This window comes from Podarcis erhardii, assembly GCF_964252035.2.
Source record: "Podarcis erhardii genome assembly, chromosome: 3".
Taxonomy (NCBI): domain Eukaryota; kingdom Metazoa; phylum Chordata; class Lepidosauria; order Squamata; family Lacertidae; genus Podarcis; species Podarcis erhardii.
The window spans coordinates 959,440-982,541 of record NC_138507.1 but is presented as its reverse complement, the minus strand read 5'-3'; positions in this window follow the sequence as shown (position 1 = coordinate 982,541).

The following is a 23,102-nucleotide window of genomic DNA, read 5'->3' as shown; positions in this document are numbered from 1 at the left end:
AGTGATATCCTGTAAGGGCAGGGTGGACTTAAAAGACACAGTTAAAATAATAATAAAACACACACACACACACACACACACACACACACACACACACACTGACCTATGAGGAACCAAAATAAATAAATGCTAAGACACAGAATTTTAAGAAATCTGAAGTAACAATGAAAATAAAAGAGTGTTTCTTGATGTGACAACATCGGCTAGAATGTTAATAGCAAAATACTGGAAAATGACTTAATGGCAATTTAAAGTTGTGCAAGTACCTTGAACTAGCCAAAATGACATAATTAATAAGAAATGCTCAGGCAAGAGGTAAACAAATACCATTCCACAAACCATGTTTGGTTATGCTTCGATTAATTTCATAGACATCATGGAGAAACGGATTAAATAAATGGAAACAGATTATTTGTAACTTTAAAAGTGTCAAAGCCACGAAGAGATGGAAGTCACTAATACAGCAGGGATTTCACAGAACAGAAAGAAAGTTAATACAGTAGGGGTTTCACAGAACAGAAAGAAAGTTGTTGTGGGAGAAAAAAGGGACAAACACTTTGTTATCGGGGTTCACATATCCTGTTAAAAGGGAAAATTATTTCATGTGAGAAGCCTGTCAGGAAATGCTGTTCCTAAAATGCACACAAACAAAGTCTGTGATTTAAATCCCATTGAGGGGTGGAATTCTTTGATATTTACCTGTGAAAAGAATTTGGCATGTTAAGATTTCAAACTTGGGACACATTAAGGGTGATTTCTCTCAATGGTTCCAAGTTTTACATAAACCTCCTCCCCCCCCCCACAGTTCCCCCTCCTTCCTCTCTCTCTCTCTCATTTCCTTTCCTTTCCTATCCTCTTTTTTTTTTTTTTTTTGCTGATCTAGTCTCTGTGCATGTGTGGAGTTCATGTCTCAGCAAACCTTTTATACTATTGAAATGTTGCATCTTTTGGCAAAATTAGAATTTGAATAAGGGAAGGGTAAGGAGTAGATTTTAAAAGAGGGTTAGATTTAAAACAAAAAAGAGAAACTCAGCAATTGAAGTATTCACCAACAAAAGCTAGCAATTTCAGCCCAAGCAAAGCGACTGCTTCCTTTATGTACAGGAAAGGGCTAATATCCCTCTGGTCATTCGTGGAACAATGGGAAAAAATGGCCAGAGAGTCAGAATTCATAGGATTTTTTAATTATTATTTTTTTTAACATTCTAAGTTTTTCGGCCTTACCATTTGCAGACAAAAATTTTCCTGCCCCTTTATTTACAGGATTGGTCAAGGCCCATATGTATTTGTCTGATTTTTAAATAGTAGACAAAATGATAAACACTGTAATCACTCAAATGCTTGATATTACCAGTTGTGCTTCAAAACATCACAGCTTCACCTCTCACCTTTTTTAAAACTAAAGAGCAAAGCTAGGCTGAATTTCAACTCCATCACCACACCAGAATTTAAGAATTACCCTGCAATGCTTGCGGACACATGTCCTTCCACACAGCCACAAATTGGGAGAGTTGAAAGGGACCCTGGGGTCATCTAGTCCAACCCTCCAAAATAAAGGGCTCACAGCAAGATTTCACAGCAAGATTTGTACTACACACACATACTTATGTACACAGGCACTACTGGGGAAGAGAGCACAATCAGTGCTCCTATCATGTACTAAGGAAGAGGAAAATAAAAATTCCCAACTTTATACAGAACCCTTTAGCAGATCTTGAGATTAGTTTGAGTTTACTTCCTTAGACGTGCAAGTTCCTTAGAGTGCAAGTTCCTAGACAAATGATCTTTAAAGACAAATGATCTTTAAAGAAAGATTGAAGTGAACATTTTCTTAAGATAGGGAGAGGATCTCTTATAAAGCATAGTTAAAACAGCCATAGATTTGATTTAAAAGGGAATACAAAAGTGACAATTTTTCCTGAATTTGCAGAGGAATAGTAAGCCTAATCTATGCCCCCCCCCTTTTGCAGTTTCCTTTAAAGGAAGCTTACTCGGAAGTAAATTTACCTGGCACAGAAGAAGAGAAAGGAAAAACAAAACAAAACCCTGAAAGAGACAGAATGAAACGGGGGGGGGGGGCATTTTCTAAGAAAAGAGGCCTGATATCAGGAGCCTTACAATAACTCTTCTGTCCAACCAAATCAAAGTTAAAACTGGACTCAGATATTTTCTTAGAAGGAAGACCATACTTTCATAGGCATGTGCTTCATGAAATAAATACACTGCATTTTAGCTTGAGAGAGCAGTTGTGCTCACCCACACTTTTGCAGCAGAAACATCTAATTCAAATTAGAAACATTCACATTCCAAAATAGACTGTAGACTCACGATCTGAAAAGTTGCGGCAAAGCAAGAGGTGGGGTAAACATTTGCACCCTTCATTCTCATTTTGTCTTATTTAGGACTGATAAGGTCCAGCATAGCTTCCTTAAATTTAAAATTTTGAAGCAAGCTTGCAGTTTAAACTATGCGCGCTTAAGAAAGGCAGTCTGTCAGAGACAGAAGGAACAAACACACATAACAGACAACATGTAAACACACATATTCTCATATATGTATTAACACACAACACACATAACAGACAACATGTAAACATATATACTCTCATCCTTTAGTTGGTTATTGCAAGGAGTTGGGCTGCTTCCTTTAGCTTCATTAAGTGAAATTAGTAGGAAGGTCCCACATGGTTTTAAGAGCCTCCTTGCCTCTTCAAACACCACCAGTTAACCAGCCGGCCAACGCAATTCGGGCTTGGCGGAGGCGGTGCTGGCGGGCCAGATTTCAGAACAGAGGTTCTCTAATTTTGCTTCGATAATAATTTGTGGCCAGGAATCGTCTTCCAATACGTGATGACAAATTGGAGAGGAGAGTCAGGGTCCTTCTGAGACTGAGATGGCTTTCTAGAAGCCTTCTTCCCAGAGTGAGCCCGCTCGCGTTTGGAAGCCTGGGTACCCATTTTATGTTTTACGCGTGTCTAGACAGAAAGAGGGAAGAGAAAGGGCGGTAAGGATTGGTATATCTAGGAGATTGATATACTTAATACGGGATTTATAGTAAAGAGGGGTCTTTAGTCGCTTGGCAACTTCCTTAGAGGGTTTTTTAAGAGCTCTAGCTATCCGGTATTCCTTCCTATTTCCTTAGTCAATAACCTGGGGTCCTTTTCCACTCTGCCGATCCCGCCCAATTCCTCATGGGCTATCCCTCCTGGCAACCTCCTACCTATCGTCAATCTCAGGAAAAGGGGCCCTACTGAACGCCCGCGCCGTGCGGTGCCAGATCGGGTGATCCCTGGATAGAGTTTCGAACCGAAAATCCCCCTTGCTTTTGGAAGCGGGCTCACGCACGATACACGTGTTACGTGGCACCGACCAGTGCGGCTGGGATTGGATAGAAAGCCAGACCCCTTCCTGCCCCCTCGGTGAGGACGCTCAGGAAGTTCGGAAGAAGAACTCCAACCCCTTGCTTTCAACTGGGACGTCCGTTGCGGAGAGTCGGCTGTTTTTCAAGTCGGGTCTCTCAGTCTTACTTTCGGACTCTCAGTTGGTGCGGCTGACTGGAGGGTTTGAGAGGAGAAAGAGATAGAGCTCAGAACCCCCCTTTTGGGTCGAGCAGCAGTCCACGGTCTCTCTCACCAATTGGACCAAGAGACAGGCGAGAAGGAGCGATAGGGAGGAGGGCAGAGAATTCAGTTGCCAGGAGATTTCCACCCCTTTCCCACCAGTGCACTGGATTTTTCCTTTTCCTTATACTCACGCGTCTTCTATGATGATCCCGGGATTGATGAATAAGCCGGCTGGATCCCTCTTTGCTTCCCGGCTGAACTCCTGGGGCTTTCGATTACCGCCCGGAAGATGGCCGGGGGTCCAAAGGATCTTCCCAGGCAAAATGGCCTGGTGCCGGCTGAAGATTTCGGGGCCCCCGGTCAGCAACGCGGGAGAACCGCATGCCCCACGTTGTGGGCGCCAACTGTTACGGCAAAAATCTGGGTGCGAGGCTGCTCTGCCACCCAGCTCATCGGACTAAGTCCGTGGGTCCCTGCGGAGGAAAATGAGCTCAGCCGGAGACAGGAGCAAACTGCAGAAGGTCCAAGTTTATTGCGCAACAGGTTCAAGGCGAGATTGAACAGTGAGAAAGGGGTGACATGAGTTTTTGAAACTCCCTCCATGTCCCAGAATACAGTGCAAAACACGTCATGAATACATCACAGAAAGGTGGGGTTACACAGATCAGCACTTCAGGAAGGTGGAGGGGTTACACAGGTCAGCACTTCAGGAAGGTGGAGGGGTTACACAGATTAACATATGGAGGAGGGAGGGGGGAATATGCGGAGCTGGAGATATGCACAGATAAACACTTCCTGGGGATGAGAAAACAATGGTCCCAAATATGCATAGTCTGCCACCTGACATTGTCTGGAGGAAAGGCTGATCACCTTGAAAACCTTGCTTGAGGGATTATGCTGGACAGGGGAGGTGTGATGGAGTCCTAGAGTAATTGAGCAAACTGGCACACTGATTTTCTATGAATTTTATAGATTTTAGTCCCTTTTGACATTGACGATTGGAAATAAATTGATATACTGTAGCGAAGAAGAAGGTGAAGAAGACATGCCCCCCCCCTTCCGTAACAGCTGACCAGCATCCAACAGACCAAGCACCGCGGCCCATGCCAGCATCTCCGCTTGCCGGGTCAACTTGGCTAGAGGCCCCTCCCCATCTTTCCCCTTTGCTTCCTAATTTAACACTAACCTCTCGCAACAAATGAAACGGATCCGCAGAAAACGCAAGAGGGAGATTGTGCATACTTTTGTAAACCAAGAAATCTTAAACAAACAAACAAATAAAACTTGGCCTCCTAGATTCGGACCGCGCAGCAGAGACTGAGGAGGCTCTTATCCCCAGACCAGGATGCTGAGGTTCGGCCGGAGGTCTCTGCTCTGTTCCAGTGATCCAGAGCTCCAGTGAACCTGTACTCCAGAGATCCTGTCTGCTCCAGCGATCCAGCTCCAGATGTGCATGCATAATGTTGCAGCTAGCATCGTTAGTGTGAATAACGTAGCGTGCTAGATTGTGCATCAGTTTCCCAACAGTATATTGAGAGGATGGAATTCATGGAATCTTCTGCCCCCACAAGGACCAGTTATTTAGAAATAGGAAATCTGTGTATTAGTATTAGGTAGAAGGAATGATGATGCTGCCCCCTTAAGAAAAGGTTTGGCCTTCCCCCTCCCCCTTTTTTCCTACCCCAAGGCAGGTTGGGAAATGTAGGCACAGCCACACGGGAGAAGCCTCCCTTCCTGCCTGGTTTCAGTCTCCTGCTTGCCCAAGCAGGGAGAGGGGCGAGCGAACTCCCTCTCGCCCAGCTCCACAAGGAGCGGCATCCAACGCTGCCAACCACTTTTGCTCAGAGCCCAAGAGCAGCCTCGTGGAATGTCAGTGAATAGTTTCTCTATGTGCCTTGATTCTCTTCAATACATCTGTGTATGAGAGCTTCGTGGAGGTTTGTTGAATGCTCTCCAGATTGAGAGAGAAGCCTCAGGACGTCATAGATCCCTGACCTGCTAGCATCCAGTCAGTGATATAACTTGCAGGTCTCCATCACAGCAATCCGCCACTAGGCAAGTAAGTGCATACTGTATAGGGAGGTGCTAAAACAGTGATTCAGCCCAGAGTTTGTGGAATTTTTGTCCCCTCTCCGAATTTTAAATTATGATGATCAGGCCAGAAAAAATAAAAAGAGAATAGATTCAAAAGGAATTGTTTAGCTGTGATTCCTGCATGACAGGGGTTGGACTAGATGACCCTCAGGGTACCGCTAGCATTCTCTGAGTCTGTGATTCTCAGTTGGCCTACTAGCAAAAGCCAGTGAGAGAATTCACACCAATGCAATGGAGCTTTCCCCTCAGGGCCCCCCCACTTCTGTCCTCCCCCCATAAAACACTCTGCAGAATCAGGAGAACTATGCAGGAGAAATGCTATTGAGAGAGAAGGCAGAATTGCTCAGCACCTACTTTGCCATTCTTCCATCTGGCAAGCAGAAAAACATAGTGCCATGTTGAATTCCACCCTTAATTTTCAATTCTAGCAATTTGTTCTTTGCCATTCCTCTTGGATATATTTTTGCAGTTGCAACTCCCCTACCCCCACCCCATTTCCCTTGTTGCACATTGAGAGTCTTGGCCACCACACTGGGGGTTCCTTTGCACCCATCAAGTATTTCAGTCGCGTTGAGAGTTTTCCAACCATCTTCAGAGGATGTTCTTTTGCTTGCTTTTCTCAAAAGGTACTGAGCCATTTCCCCCTTCTTACTGCAACCCAGCCTCATTTGCAAATGGGTGGTAGTCTAGGGTAACCATTGATTAATCTTGGGGGAGTTCTCCAAGTGCCGTGCGCAAAGCAAGGCCTGGATGTTCAGGGCTCTAATGCATCTCCCTTTCCTGCTCCATCTGCATCTACAGTACGTCAGCCAGTTCAACTGAGGTGCAAAGCTTTTAAGATTATGCAACTGAATTATTTCAGTTTAATTTGACTGTGGTTCAGGCTGCAAGTAACAAGAGCTGTCAGCCTTAAGTAGGTCGATTTATTTATTTAAGCCAATACAATTTTCGGCATTTTACAACTGATGGCTAAAACAACAAAAATGTACCAAGTGCTACTCACACCCACCCACACACCCTCAGCATAACTATGTAGTGAACAAACATGGAGTAAGTTTAAGTCTTAGTACCTTGGCTTACTTGTAAAGCTCTCTTCATAAAATGTGGTATTTTCATAATCATGACTACAGATAAGCCATACCAGGCATATTACAGTTCCGCTAATAGTAGGATTCATCTAAATGTGACGAATCCCATTCATGTCTTTTCTCTTAGAATAAATGTTAATCACAATACACCAAATGTGGGGGTGGTGAGCAACAGTGACCTGACTAAAAAATTATGTAACTGTCCCAGAAATTAAATGAGAAATGGCTTTGTGACTCCTCCGCCAATCTTCCTGCCACTGCCATTTTCACAATCCATTGTATTCATCAGGGCATTGACTGAGGAGTAAGTCTGCCGGAACTCAGTGGACCATTCTGAGTCAAAATAAACACTATCATTACCTGATTTCTTTCATTCCCCAGAGGGGAAAAGACATTCTTGGGCAGAGCTTTCCAAGCCACCTGCTGCCACTGGCAAGACTCTGAGAAGAGGCAGAGCTTCTGTTTAATACTGTTTATTAATTTTCAATTATTAAAGTCCAATATAAACCGCATTTTATCAATGTAAAATTACAATTCATATTCAAATATTCAGTGGTACCTCAGGTTACATACACTTCAGGTTACAGACTCCGCTAACCCAGAAATAGTGCTTCAGGTTAAGAACTTTGCTTCAGGATGAGAACAGAAATTGTGCTGTGGCGGCACGGCAGCAGCAGGAGGCCCCATTAGCTAAAGTGGTGCTTCAGGTTAAGAACAGTTTCGGGGGGGCCACCAGGGGGCGCATTGGAAGATGGCCGACAATACCATCTCTCCGACCCACACGGGGTAATTAAGAGGCTGTTATGGGAGTAGACAGCCTCCCTTGTTGCCCCAAGGAAATGGGGAACACTGCCCTTGCCTGCTGTGCCCATAAATCACCCCCTAATTCAAAAGAAGGGGGTGAGGGCCCTAGGCAGAATGCCCCCGTGTGGACATCGGCTCTCCTGGATGCTGTCTCTGATCGCGCACTAGTTGCAGCAATTTGGAATAATTAATTACAAAAGAAGCAAATGCACATATTTCAAGTGAAGAAGGGGAGTGAAGTCTGCTAATTTAAGTGACCTCTGCGAAAGAAGACGACGGGCTGGAGAAACAGGAATATTTTACGATGAAGATACACCAAAGGCGGGGTATGTTGACAATGGGGCTGAACGGGGGGGGGGACCTTTTTTACTTTCCTTCTATGTGATTTACAAGAACCCCTCCTCATTAGAACCATCGGTTGAACTGACCCAAGCAGGATGATTAAGGTCTGTGTGGAGATAAACTTTAACCAAAAGTATGCTTTATGGAGACCGAGAAGCAATAAGAGCTTTTGGGAATGGTGCAGCAATTAATTCGGAGTCGCCATCTTGCCAAAGGATTTATAGCCGGGAAGAAGAACGGATTTGTTTTCAGACTGCATTCCTAGTGAATCTCCTCAGAGGTTTTGAGAAAGAAGGCAGATTGGTGAAGATTAATGACGCTAAGACTGTTTTGATGTATGGAACTGATGTTATATGGAAAACGTCTGGATATGGCTACTGGATTAAAAAAATAATATCCACGCAGGATTACAAACTGTTCTAACCAGCTTGCGGAGACTATCAGAGGTCACAAAGAGAAAGGAAAAATATATGAAAATAGCAACAAGAGATGTGGAAAAATAATAAGAAAGGACTTATTATTGTGAACATCATACTGTGAACATCATAAGGTTAGATTTGTGCACATTAAAACAGCAGTAAGAAGTAAGAAGTTGATTGGATCCCTTCGGAACTTGAAATATGGGTACCCCCAACAAAAATTTAAAATTCGGCTGTGTAATTTGGAATTTATGTAATTTGGTTTGATTTGATGTGATTGGTCGGTTAATAAAAATTATTCTTAATAAAAATATAAGAACAGTTTCAGGTTAGAAGAGTTCTGTATCCCAAATGTTTCCTGCGTGTGACGTTTATCTCATCCATGCTGTCTTCATTCTTCCTGTTCTCCATCTTTTTTCTTTTTTCTTTTTTTAAATAATAGTTTATTAATTTTACAAAAAAGAAGAATTACAATAAAACAATAAACATCAAAACATCAACAAACACCAACATTCAAGCAACAAAAACAAACATTCAAAACACAGCCAAAAAAACAGGGGGGGGGAGTATTACAACCCTAAAAGAACTTAAGAAAAATTTAACATAAAAAAAGAAATGGCAGCTACTTCTTGAAAACACGGATATTCTTGATTTGGAAGGGTATGATAATGCATTTGGGTGGCATGCGTATTTGTGGTATAGTAAGGTTAAGGCACACAAGGCATTCAAAAACCATATTGTCAGAAAAGCATTATTTAATGTCTGGTTTAAATATAAAGATGTATTGGAGAATAAAACCCCAAGGTGGTTATCGCCAATGGAGGCAAAGGCCATGAAAAGACCAATTGGCCAAAGTATTGGGAAATTTTGGAACAGGAGGGTGATAAACTGAAATTGCAGAGTTATGAGAAACTTAAAGATAAGGTGCGAGATTGGTTACATTATTTTCAAGTAAGAGAGGCCTATAATTTAGATAAAAAGATTGGCTTCCAGTTGTAAAAATCAAAATTAGAAACTGAATTGCTAGAACCCAATGCTAAGATATTATCAAGAATGTATAACTTGCTGTTGAAATGGAATACTGTGGATGAAACAGTAAAATCTACTATGATCAAATGGGCACAAGATGTTGGACATAACATTATGTTTGCTGACTGGGAGCAGTTATGGACCACTGGAATCAAATTTACGGCATGTAATGCCTTAAGAGAGAATATTATGAAAATGATGTACAGGTGGTACATGACCCCAGTCAAGCTTGCTAAAATTTACCATTTGCCCGATAACAAATGCTGGAAATGTAAAGAAACTGAAGGTACATTCTTTCACCTTTGGTGGACGTGCCCAAGGATTAAGGCTTTCTGGGAGATGATTTATAACGAAATGAAAAAGGTATTTAAATATACTTTCTTGAAAAAACCAGAGGCCTTTCTCCTGGGCATGGTCGGCCAATTGGTGCTAAAGAAGGATAGAACTTTCTTTTTGTATGCTACAGCAGCAGCAAGAATTCTCATCGCAAAGCACTGGAAGACACAAGATCTACCCACCTTGGAAGAATGGCACATGCAAGTAATGGACTATATGGAAATGGCAGAAATGACTGGCAGAATACGAGATCAAGGAGAAGAGCAGGTGGAAGAAGATTGGAAGAAGTTTAAAAACTACCTACAAAAACATTGCCGCTTCATAATATAATTTAAGGTCCGGCAGGGCAAATCCCCCTCTATCTTTCACATCCGTAAGTATCTTAAATTTAATTCTGGGCTTTTTGCCCTGCCAGACAAATCTAGAAATGTCTCTTTGCCACTTCTTGAAACAGTCCATCTTGTCTATAATTTGCAATGATTGGAACAAAAACAACATTCTCGGCAATACATTCATCTTGATGACAGCAATTCGTCCAAGTAAGGAAAGCTTTAAGTTTGACCAAATTTCAAGATCTTTTTTCCTGTTCTCCATCTTTTTTGCACAGCATCGCTACTTCCACTTTTTCACTCTTTCTTTTCCTTTGTTCCCAGAAAATGAGGCTGTATTTTCGACTGCATCACATGCCATCTTTTTTTGTTTGTTTGTTATTGTTTGAGTCTAAATTAAGAGTGAACTGGCATCCCACCAATGCTTTAACAAGACTCCAGTATCTCCTCCTTGGTCAACTCTCTCAATAACGATCTGGTGTCCCGCCAAAGCCTTGGCAGATCTTCAAAGCCCAAAGTCCAGGTCCTCCCATAGCAGTACAGCGAAAGTTTGATGCTTTAAATCCATTTCAATTTTCTCACACAGTTCTAATTTTCATTGTAACCCATAAATATAATCCCATTCTCTTTTATCTCTTCTTGCCTTTTATCAGTTTACTCGGGGGGGGGGGAGTGTTGCTGAATCATTTATGTAGCAAAGGGTATACGCTCCCCCCACACACATATACCGTATTGAAGGAACCCTTCTTTTCAGTTTGAGTCATAGCGGCTTTGTAGCTGTTTCAGTTTGGCAATTTATGATCTTGTCCTATCTATTCCAGCAAGCGTCTATATATTAGTTCTAATTTCACTCTAATACACAGAAGTGCCTCTGCTTCATTAATGGCTGCATAGGGGGGTTACTGAGAGGAGAAATGCTTTTGTACTTGGCGTCTCCCTGCCTCCCAGATTCCATGCGAGAGCCAGGTACCGAGACAATCTGCAAGTGAAGCTCACTCCCCCTGGGCCCTAGGGGGAGCTTGCAAGGACAGTTACCCTAAAATCACCCTTGTTTATCTTCGCCGACGGTCTCTGCTATCGTGGGAGCAGCATCCATAAGGCAGACAGGAACTGGAAGTCAGAAGAGGCAGAACTTCCACCACATCTGCCACCTGGACTCTCACGGCGGTGGCAATGGAAGGAAGGAGAGCAGGCAGGATGAACCCAATTCCTGTGCCAACTTGAGAACCCTAGCAGAGGGATAGGCCTTGCATCTGGCTTTGCATTGGCCAGTGCCAGCTGGGAGAGCAGCTCAGCATCTAGTAGATCCCCAGCTAACTCAGACCTGTCCTCAGAGAGTTGCACTTCAGCACCTTCCACTGGGCTCCAATGGCAGGAATACCAACAGCTTTCTGCCTGTGCGCATGTTTGGGAGGCAGAAGGCAGAGAGGTCTGTGTTGGTGGAGGGATGCAAGTTTCGCTTTCTTAATCACTGCTTGGAAGGGCTCTGCAACCTGGCCTCTCTCAAGGAAAATGTACTTCTGGAGCAATTACTTTCTCTGTAAAAGTGTGCATGTGTATGCAGTAGATTTCTAGTTAGCATCTGCTCTTACCACTATTACTTTCCAAACTCATTTCCAAACTACTTTTCTGTGTTCAGGAGATAAACCCTTCAAGAACATGAGCAACTGGGAGAATTTAGCTCAGATGTCCATTTCACTCTGCAGCTCTGCCTCTTTTCCAGAGAACAAGCTGCTGTCTGTTGGTTAGAGCTTAATCACAACCAGCATATTTTTTTTATCTAAAACAGAAGAATCAAGGGATTGTGTAGTCAACAAAGCTGAGATCAGAACTTTTCTGGAAACTTGAGTTTTTATTGAGAAAGTCTTGCAAAATAGTGGCTGAGTGGCTAACAACTGGAGGCTTCCCATGAAGGGAGGGAGAAATTGAGGGAAATTGTCACTAAAGGCAGAGATTCAGTGAAGGATATCATTGTAGCCAAGCCTTTATTCAGTTCTGCCAAGTCCAGGAGACCAAGAGGAACCCTTCACTGGGATCCCACGGCCATTTCATCAACAAATTGGCAAACCAAAACAATCTCTGGTGATCGTGGCCATTTCGAGGCAGCCCCAACCTTGTCTCCGCTTGCTGATTCGTAAGTCCCATCACACTCAATGGGACACTCATGTACCGAATGTCTACTGCTGCTCCATAACATAAAGTCTCTGGGAAGCTCACAGAACAAATACAACAATTAAAGACAGCACAGTATGGGGGTGGGGTGGAAACAGGTAGAGTCCTGGACTTCTGCCGCAATTGGTACCAAAGATTATCGGGAGCAGTGAAACACGCAGGAACACAGGAAGCTGCCTTCTGCCAAGTCAGGTCATTGGTCCACGCAGCTCAGCCTGGTTTTCCCTGATTGGCAGGGGATCTCCAGGGCTTCAGACACAGACCTTTCTAGCCTGTTCTGCAGATGTGAAGATGAGCCCGGGACCTTCTGCATGCACGGGAGATGCCTCCTCCCGGAGCCCCCCCCCCCCCCGGTGAGGTGCCGGGTGAGGAGAAGTTCCCGGGGAGGGGAGAAAAGACTAATAGACATAGGAAATGTATTTTACAGAGCCCATTGACCAATCAGGGAGTCCATCCAAAGGGCAACAGAGGCCACTGGGCTAGCATGCTGGTGAAAGGGCAAGCTGTGCCTTAGGCAAACTGGGCTGCTGCTTTTGCAGCTGTCTTTGTTTCCTTGTATTGTTTGTGGCTGGCTCATGAGGATCCGGTCTTTCAGCAGACAATCCTGTTTTGGTGCGGAAGGGCCCCCACCCACCCTGCCACCTCTGCTACCCATGGAAAAGCAGCCCTGGCAGGGCAGGGCCCCCCTTGCTTCAAGGGGGCGGGGAGGAATGGCTCAAGGAGCTTGTGTTGCCTGGATCCAGGACTGGGTCAAATTGGATAATACAGATGTATTAGAATTGGAGGGACATGACAACAGGTTCAGATGGCATGCGTATGAATGGTACAATAAAGGGAAAATACATAAAGGATTCTATAACCATATAATCAGAAGATCACTTTCAAAAATATGGGAGAGGTATAAAGATTGGTGGCTGTCACCAATAGAAACAACATCTATAGGAAAATAGATAAGAAGGAAAAATGCCTTACATATAGGGATCTCTTAACGGAAACGGAAGGGAAATGAAAGTTGAAAGATTTTAAGGATATTAGAGAGCATATAAATGATTGGTTACAATTGTAATGGTTCTAGGGGTTGCTCGTGCGTAAATCGGTGCAACACCTGGCTGGGTTGCCTGAGTGAACCTTTTCTGTCCGGACAGCCACTCACCCGTGGCTGTCTCAATTGCTGGCAGAATCTGTCAGCGGGCGTTTCTTGAACTTCTTCCAGCAAAGAAGCTCTTTGACGCCTAGTCTCCTACTCTCCCTGCACGGAAGCCTTCTGCGCAAGGAGGGTGTGGGCAGCGGAGGACCCTTACTCTCTCCGCTGGTCCCTGGCAAGGAGTCATGGGACCGCCTCACCGATTCCCCCATCTGCCCCCCTTCTCCACTGGTGCTACGCTGATTCTCTTCCCCAGAAGATGGGCTGCCTCTCCCCATCCCGGGACGCTCTCTGGGACCCCTCCGGAGCCCGCTCTCTCCCTCCGGCCCTGATGGCAGTACCCTGACATCCACCTCCTCCCCAGGACCCCCCCCCCACCCCCGGGACGATTTTCTGATACCACCTCCTCTCTCTCCTCGGCCGACGATGCGGGGAATCCCCTGAAGGAGCTGTCACCATTTCCTGAGGATTCAAAACCAGCCTCCCATCCGCTCAGATCTCTTCCCGTTGTTTGAACCTCCCAATCTGATTCCTCTCCCTCGGACACCTCCACTCCCTCCTCTTCGGAGGCAGGAAAACCCACAAAGTCCCCTTCATCGTCTGTGGGTCCAAATTCTTCCTCCCAGAATCTAGCTAGTGGTTTTGGCTTATTTGGGAACAAACTGTGGAATTCTTCCACCATATACCCGTCACTGATTGATTCAGCGGGGACCCACTTGTTTTCCGACCTAGGTTCTCCCTCCCAGGCTACCAAGTACTCTACCTGGCGACCTCGCCACCTTGAATCGAGTATTTCCGTGGCCTGGTTACAGTGTTCCCTCTTCTCTACCCGCGGGTGGGTGGTAACCCCTCCCTCCCGTCCCGGGAATTCCCGCCCCTCCCTGTAAGGTGAAAGTAGGGACCTATGGAACACCGGATGTATCTTCATGCTGTCAGGCAACTTGAGTTTAAATGCCACTGGGTTTACCTGCTGTATTACCTCAAAAGGTCCCAGCCGCCTCGGCTGCAACTTCTTGCACCCTCCCTTTAGGGGTAACCCTTGGGATGACAACCACACCCGGTCTCCTACCCGTATGGGCTCCCCCTCCCGACAGTGCCTGTCCGCCTGCCTCTTGTAAACTTCCTTGGCCCGCTCCAAGTTCAACCTGAGTTGCTGGTGCAAGGCCTCCATTTCCTCCACAAATTGCTCAGCCGTGGGTACACTCCATCCTTCCTCCCCCCGCCCCGGGAAGGCCCTGGGGTGACACCCGTAATTGGCCATGAAAGGGCTCATTCCCGTGGACACGTGTTCAGCATTATTGTACGCAAATTCAGCCAAAGCTAATTTCTCTACCCAGTCGTTCTGTCTCTCGCTGACATAGCAGCGTAGGTATTGCTGGAGTATACCGTTCCCTCTTTCTGCTTGTTCGTTGGTCTCTGGGTGCCTCGCTGTTGAGAAGCTCACCTCAACCTGTAGCAAGCTCATGAGCTTCCTCCAGAACCGGGAGGTAAATTGTTTCCCGCGATCCGAGATAACCCTCAAGGGATCCCCATGTAGTCTAAAAATGTGATCCACAAACAGCCTGGCTGTCTCCTCTGCCGTTGCTGCATGTGAGCATGCTACAAAATGGCACATTTTTGTCAGTAGATCGACTACTACCATGACCGCTGTCTTCCCCCTAGACTTGGGCAGATCTGTCATAAAATCAATGGACACCACCTCCCAGGGCTTTCCCGGTGTAGGTAGGGGTTCCAGTAACCCTGTGGGGGCCGCCCTTTCCCCCTTAGCCCTCTGGCATCGGTCGCACCCTCGTACATATTCTCGTACGTCTTCCCTCACCTTTGGCCACCAGAACTGCCTGGTGACAAGTAGCATGGTCTTGTGCTGTCCAAAGTGCCCAGCTGTTGGGTTGTCGTGGAGTTGCCTAAGTACCTTCCCCCTCAAAGTCTCCCCTGGTACATACAGCGCTCCCTTATAGTACAGTAGCCCTTCCTTTTCCTCAAACCCTCCATTGTCTTCCTTTCCGTCCCTGAGTTCCCTGATCTTGCCTGAGCAAACTCATCGTCTCTGGTGAGTCCTGCCAGTTCTCGTTTCCCAACCAACGTTCCCCCACACACCCACTGGTCCTCGGGGAACATGTGCCTGGTCTCTGGTGGTCCCTCCCCTTCCATGTACTCCGGTTTCCTGGAGAGAGCATCTGCCCTTACGTTTTCCTCTCCCGGCACGTATCGAATCTCGAAGAAGAACTTGGTGAACTCCTGGGACCATCTGATCTGTCTCTGGTTGAGCACTCATACGGTCCGCCAGTATTCCAAGTTCTTGTGGTCTGTTCGGACCTGGATTTTGTGCCGCGCCCCTATCAACAGATGTCTCCATTGCCAAAATGCCGTATAGATCGCAAGCAATTCTCGGTCATACACAGTGTAGTTTTGCTCAGCTTCCTAGAGAAAAAGGCACACGGCCTCCAGTTCTGCTTGGCCCCGGGCTGCAACAGTACTGCCCCAACTGCGCGGTCGGACGCGTCCGTCTCCAGTCTCATGTGCTTCTCCGGATCCACGTGCAGGAGCTGCTCCTCCGAGGCGAACGCCTTATTCAGCCTTTCAAATGATTGCTGCGCATCCTCTGTCCATGCAAACTTCTTTTTGCTACTAAGACAATCCGTTATGGGCGCTGTCAAGTGAGCAAAGTTCTTTATGAACTTCCTGTAGAAGTTGCTGAAGCCTAGGAACCTCTGCACATCCTTTCTGTTTTGGGGGGCTTTCCATTCCAGCACTGCCTTCACCTTGCCTGGATCCATGGCTAGTCCTTTGTCAGACAACCTGTACCCCAGGAACTCGACCTCCCTGGCGTGGAATTGGCATTTTTCCAGCTTGACCCACAACTGATGCTTCTTCAATCTCTGTAGCACCTCCCTGACGTCTCTGATGTGTTGCGTTTCATTGTCCGAATAGATCAAGACGTCACCCAAAAAGGCTACGCAATTCTTGTACAGCAGGGGCCCCAACACATGGTGCATGAAGGCTTGAAAGCAGGCGGACCCCGATTGTAATCCAAATGGCATGACTAAGTACTCAAAAGCCCCCAGGGGGGTGAACATGGTCGTTTTCCATTCGTCCTCCTCCCTTATCCTAATCAGATTATATGCCCCCCTGAGGTCCATCATGGCAGAATCCGTCAGCCTCACACGTGTCAAAATATCGTCGATCCTGGGCATTGGGAAAGTCACGGGTTCTGACACCAGGTTTACGGCCCTGTAATCCACAACTAATCTGGGCTGATTAGTCTCTTTTTTGTCCACAAAGAACATGGGACTGCCCCCCACCGCCTTGGATTCCCTTATGAAACCCCTCTTCAGGTTCTTGTCAATAAACTGCCGCAACTCCTGCATCTCCCAGTCGGACATGGCATACAGCTTACCCACCGGTAACTGAGCCCCTGGAAGCAGGTTGATTTGGCAGTCAAATGGTCTGTGGGGGGGGCAGTCTGTCTGCCTCCCTCTCGCTGAAGACCTCCTTCAAATCCGCATATTGCGGTGGCACCTCCCTTTTTTGCTCCAGGGCCGCCCCAGCCACCTTGGCCACAGTCATCCTTGGTTCCTTCTTCCCAGACAGTGTTCTAAGCAGTAAGCTGACCCAAAGGTGACCGACCGCTGATGCCATGACACTACTGGGTCATGTATTGCCAGCCAGCTCATTCCTAGTATTACTGGGGGTCCTTCCAGCGGGGCCACATGAAAGGCTATGGTTTCCGTGTGCCTGGAGACACTCATTCGCATTGGCGGTGTCTGGTGCGTCACTTCCCCTCCCAGGAGTTCCCTGCCATCGATGGTGTTCACCTGCAAGGGAAAATCTAGTGGCAACAGGTGGAGCTGATGCTCCAGAGCGAAGTCTCTGCTGAAGAAATTACACGAGCTGCCAGAATCTAGCAGCCCCTCCACTTTGACGGGGTGCCCATTTGGGAGTTCTAGCACCACCTCTATGGCTATAGCTGCCCTGGGTGGGTCAGGCTGGGGCACTTCTATTGGTTGCTGGCCTGGCTGCTGCCCCCGCTGCTTGGCAGCCAGGCTTTGTCGTTTCCCTGCACCGGCCCCTCCTCCCCCTTCTCGTCGTGGCCTGTAGTCCCCATCATGCCTTGCCAGGGTTTCCGTTGAGGGCAGATCCTTGCAAAATGTCCCGGTTGCTGACAGAGGAAACACTTCTTGGTAGTTTTCCCCTCCTTCCCCTCCCTCTTCCGGCCTTCGCCGGCATTTGAAACTTCGCACGCGCCATCAATTTCCATCGGCTCCGCCGCCTGGGAAGGCTCCCTCGGCATCTCCGGAATGCGGTTGCCATGGAAATGTTCTCCCTTTATCTCCCGCTTCTCCTGAGACCACGCTTCCTGGTGTACTCTGATCGCTAGCACAGCCTTTGTGAGTTCATCCATCGACCGTGGGCAGGGCACTCGGGACAGCTCGTCTTTCACTCCAGGGTCCAAACCCGCCTCAAACAACATTTGTATTGGTTCAGAGTCCAGATCCCACCCGAGCTTGTGGACTAACATCGCAAAACGCGACCAGTAGTCTCTGACGGACAGGCCCCCCTGCTTGCACCCCATCAGCTCCCTCCGTGTCACGCATTGCTCCACCTCGCTGGAGAACATCGCGTCCATCGCCTGGTAGAATTTCTTAAGATCTTTCAATGCATCATTCTGCCTCGCCATTAGGGGCCTGATCCATTCGCACGCCCTATCCTGCAGATGTCCAACAATGTAAGCCACCCTCTCCCCGTCATCCGCAAAGTCATTTTTCTGCAAATCCAAAGCGTATTGAATTTCTGTTCGGAAGGCATTGTAGTCCTGGGGCTTTCCACCAAACTTATGTACCAGCCCTGGGACCTTCCTCCCTATCGGGGTGGCTCTGACCTGTGCATCCTGAGCCCGTCTCTCCTCCAGCCGCGCGGACAGGGTAGCGACATGCGCCTCCAGGTCTCGGTTCCTCTAGACCAGACCTCGCACCCTGGCTTCTTGCTCTGTCCCTCCAGCCAGCGCTGTTTGGCTCATCGTGCTGCCTCTCCGGGGCTGCGCACAAGCAACGTCAGGGACTGATGGATTGTTGTAATGGTTCTAGGGGTTGCTCGTGCGTAAATCAGTGCAACACCTGGCTGGGTTGCTTGAGTGAACCTTTTCTGTCCGGACAGCCACTCACCCGTGGCTGTCTCAATTGCTGGCAGAATCTGTCAGCGGGCGTTTCTTGAACTTCTTCCAGCAAAGAAGCTCTTTGACGCCTAGTCTCCGCCTACTCTCCCTGCGCAGAAGCCTTCTGCGCAAGGAGGGTGTAGGCAGCGGAGGACCCTTACTCTCTCCGCTGGTCCCTGGCAAGGAGTCATGGGACCGCCTCGCCGATTCCCCCATCTGCCCCCCTTCTCCACTGGTGCTACGCTGATTCTCTTCCCCAGAAGATGGGCTGCCTCTCCCCATCCCGGGACGCTCTCTGGGACCCCTCCGGAGCCCGCTCTCTCCCTCCGGCCCTGATGGCAGTTCCCTGAGAACAATATTTTCAGGTAAATGAGGCAATCAATCAATCTCCTTTATTCGACCGATAGTCAGAAATAAAAACAGAAATAAAACACAATACAGAATTATGAACTAAAACATCATAGGGGTACATGAATAAGGTAGCACCAGTGGAGAAAATATTGTTCTCAGGGTAAATGAGGCATTTAAAGAAGACGAAAAGAAAGGATTTAGTTATACTCTGTCTAGATTTCAAAGAGAAATTGTAGATGATAATACTAAAACGATGACGAAGATGTATAGTCTGCTGTTAGAGTGGGAAACTAAAGATGAAGAAGTTAAATCTGTAATGATTAAGTGGGCACAAGATATGGGACATAATATACAAATGAAAAAGTGGGGGAAATTAAGGAAAATTGATTTAAAATTTACAGATTGTGTAATTTTGAAAGAGAATTATATGAAAATGATGTATCGATGGTACATGACTCCAGTTAAATTAACCAAAATGTACAAAACAATTTCCAGTATATGCAGGAAGTCCAAAAGAGAAAGAAGGGATGTTTTACCACATGTGGTGGAATTGTAAAATAATTAAAACTTATTGGGAAGAGATTTATAATGAAAAGAAAAAGATGTTTAAAATAACATTTAATTAAAAAAACAGAAGCTTTCTTATTAGGCATTACAGAACAAGAAATACCAAAAGAATTCAAGGACTTATTTATGTATGCCACAACAGCTGCCAGGATCCTTTTAGCCCAAAGATGGAAGGACAACAAGATGCCAACGAAAGAACTGGCAACTTAGATTGATGGAATACACAGAAATGGTGGAAATTACAGCTAAATTAAGAGATAAAGATAATAGAGAATTTTACAAAGACTGGAATGCGTTTATATTATACAGTGGTACCTCAGGTTAAGAACTTAATTCGTTCCAGAGGTCCGTTCTTAACCTGAAACTTCTTAACCTGAAGCACCACTTTAGCTAATGGGATCTCCTGCCGCCGCTGCGCCGCCAGAGCACGATTTCTGTTCTCATCCTGAAGCAAAGTTCTTAACCCGAGGTACTATTTCTGGGTTAGCGGAGTCTGTAACCTGAAGTGTTTGTAACCTGAAGCGTATGTAATCCAAGGTACCACTGTATATGCAAAAATATTGTAAAAAAAAAAGGCTCATTAGCAGGGTTTGAGTAAAATAGAATGTGAAAGATGTAGAAGAATGATTTGAAAACAAATAGGTAGAATATGGGATTTTAATGGTTTGGTATAAAATTTGGAAAAAATAGAGCATTTAGGCAAAGGAGAATGATATTAAGATATTTTAAAACATGCAGAATGAGAAAATATTTTTAAACAATCCAAAAGGGGAGGTTGAGGGAAGTCCCTGGGTGGGGGGGGGGAAAGGGGATGTGTGTTTATTGCTTTGTGTGATTTATGTTGATAGATTATGTTGATTAAAATGTCACACTTAATTTTAAAAACTTTTTTTTTAGGAGCAATTTCCCACTTTCTGAGAGAGAAGAAAAACATTTAAAACACTGGGGAGAGAAAGAGAAAACCACTTTTTTAATACATGAGAATAAAAACATTGTTTAGCACTTAAAGGGAGAAGAAAAAGACTTTGGGCTCCTCCACATTTCCACTTGACCAGAGCCTAGAAAGAACAGGTCCCAGTGGTTTCCCATTTGCCACACTGCTTTCCCCAGGAAAACCCGCTCTTTAGCCTGGAATTGGAGCAAACGACAATGCGCAGAAAATCTGGTTGTTGTTTGCTCCAATTCAGCAGGAAATTTCAGGTTCTCCCAGGGGGAAGCAGTGCCACAAGTGGAGTCTGGGTGAGCCCTTTGTGGGGAGGTAAATGTATAGCAAAGCAAGTTTTTGTTTTTTAAAGCTGTATTTCATGAGTCATGGGAATATGGGATAAGAATTCGCTGAAATATATTTAATTGAAGTAAGAAAACAGGAATGCTAGCAGCCCTACTTGTCAGCAGGGAACCTAGAAAGAGAACCTAAGAGACCATTCTTAGCAAAAGAACATTAGCAGGTTTCCAGGAGGGAAAAATCCATCACCCAGGCCTGGACTCTCTACTCTGGAAGAGCGCCCGGACAGTGCTAACTAAGTTCAAAATATGGCTTGTGAAATGTGCTCTAATGCGGCTGCCATTTGATTCCAGGAAATTTCACAAAATCTGGATGCCCCGTAGACACGAAGAAACAAATACCATAATCCTAAATATCTTTTAGCATCATCTTCTACAATTTAATTTCCATTTTCCCCTCATGGTCATCGTTCCATGGCAACTCATCTCCTGGTTGGTCCCTGGGTTCTTCTCCCTGCCACACTGGAGCTGAGAGGCAGGTCAGTCAGATTTTTATCTCCAGTTTAGAAATCGGCAGAGGCAGCAAGCAAAGACAGCCGTTTACATGAACCAGTCTACTTTAAGATAATACTGTTCCGGTAGTTGTTAAGGTCTTGGACTGAGATGCTTACGTTTTCTTCATGTCCTTGGAAGGGAGGAAGAGGAGTACCAAAAGATGGCCAGCTCCACCTACCACTGGCTGTCCTGCTCTCTGCCCTCAGTTCTTCCCGTCCAGATGGACACCAGTCATCACTGCTGAGTGACATTTTAGTTGCATAGGCTTTTAACTACAAAAGTAAGATGGCCAAAGGCCTGTTTGACTCTGCAGTCACCAGATGCTGTGGAGGCTGCATACGAAAAAGCGTCAGCAGGAGCAGAGACAAAAATGCATGGGTAGTTCGTGATCTAAGGGCACAAAGATAGAGAGACATAGCTATCTAGACCTACAGGAAGAGTACTAGCAGAACAGACTTATAGAAATAGTTAACTTAAAGTTTAGAAAGGGCTGAGCATCTATCTGAAGGACTGAGGGGAAATGTCAGCCCCTTGACACACACTTCACATGCCAAGGACCCAGTGTTAAATGGCTGTGTTTTTGTTTTGTACAATTTTATTTGTGTGCAGCAGAAGAGTTAACTAGCAGCACTGTAGGTTCGGGAAGAAGGAAAAGAAAAACCTTATTAACTCCTTGGAATTCTTGTCAGGCTACCAATGCCTGGTAGACATAAGAAACGCAGAAAACATTTTATCACCTTTAATATATCTAAGGCCACTAAGCAGTTTCACATCAGGGATCCATGTGTGCAAACCAGCCAACAACTTCCAGCAGAAATGACTTGAACCGGTTATAAAAGCAAGGAGCCTAGTTCATGTTTACAGGATCAGGCCCACTCCGATCCTGCTGAAAGCTTGGGCTGTTCCTTCTGGGAATGCTTGGGCCACCGAGGAAGATTTTGGTTGTGTTCAGGCCCTAAGGCCAAATGAACAGGATGAAACAGCTGTTTTCTCAGTTGCAGCAACTTCATACCCTCCAAGGGCCTCGATTTTCCAGGGACCATCCTGGAATTACAAAACCCGGCTCCTGATTTGATCCCAGAATGTCCCTATTTTCCCCCCCTCCAGTGCTGCTGCTGCTGCTGAGCTGGGGGAGGAGGAGGAGCCGGCGCTTGTCCTGAGTGACGGGGGGGGGCTGCAAGGGAGCACCCCATGGCCTCTCCACCCTTGGGCAGTTTGTAGCGGCTGCTGGAGAGCAGGTGAGGAAGAGGAGGAGAGGATGCTGCTACCAGCAGAGGGGCCCAGCCCCACACAATGCCCTGGCTCTGAGGGGCAGGCAGAGGGCAGGGCCACCCTGGGTGGCAAAGCATCTTGATTATTATTTTTAAAAAATGTTTAGTTCATCCATGTCTAGCCTTGCTCCCTTGTAAAATTTAGGTTTTGTGTGTGCTTTTCTTGTTGTAAATCTAGCAAAGAATAAAACAAAACAAAATCAAGATTAAGGGGTTTTCTCAAGGCGCTGGAGGTGCGCTGTGCCCTGTTGGCTTAGGGGTGACAGCACTCGCCTTACTTCGGACAGGAAATGCTCTGTAGGGGAGCAAAAATGGGAGGGAGAGAGAAATGTCCCTATTTTCATCTAAGGAATGTTGGAAGGTCTGCAGTTTTGGGGAATCTGTACAAAAATCATTTATGTTCTACTGCATTTACCTGAAACAGAAGATTGATATATTTTTTTAAAAAAATGAAGCAAGTAAATTCATCCTTGTGTGGTTTTTTTAAGCCACTCTTGCTCCCATTGTATTCCTGCAATGCAACTGTGAAAAAAACTATTTTCGGTGGGAAAGGGGGAATATAATACTGTATATGAAATATTTATGCATAACTGCTAATAAGAAAACTACAGTTTAGTATCAGTAAGGCACTGCACAGCAGTGTGTGTGTGTGTGTGTGTGTGC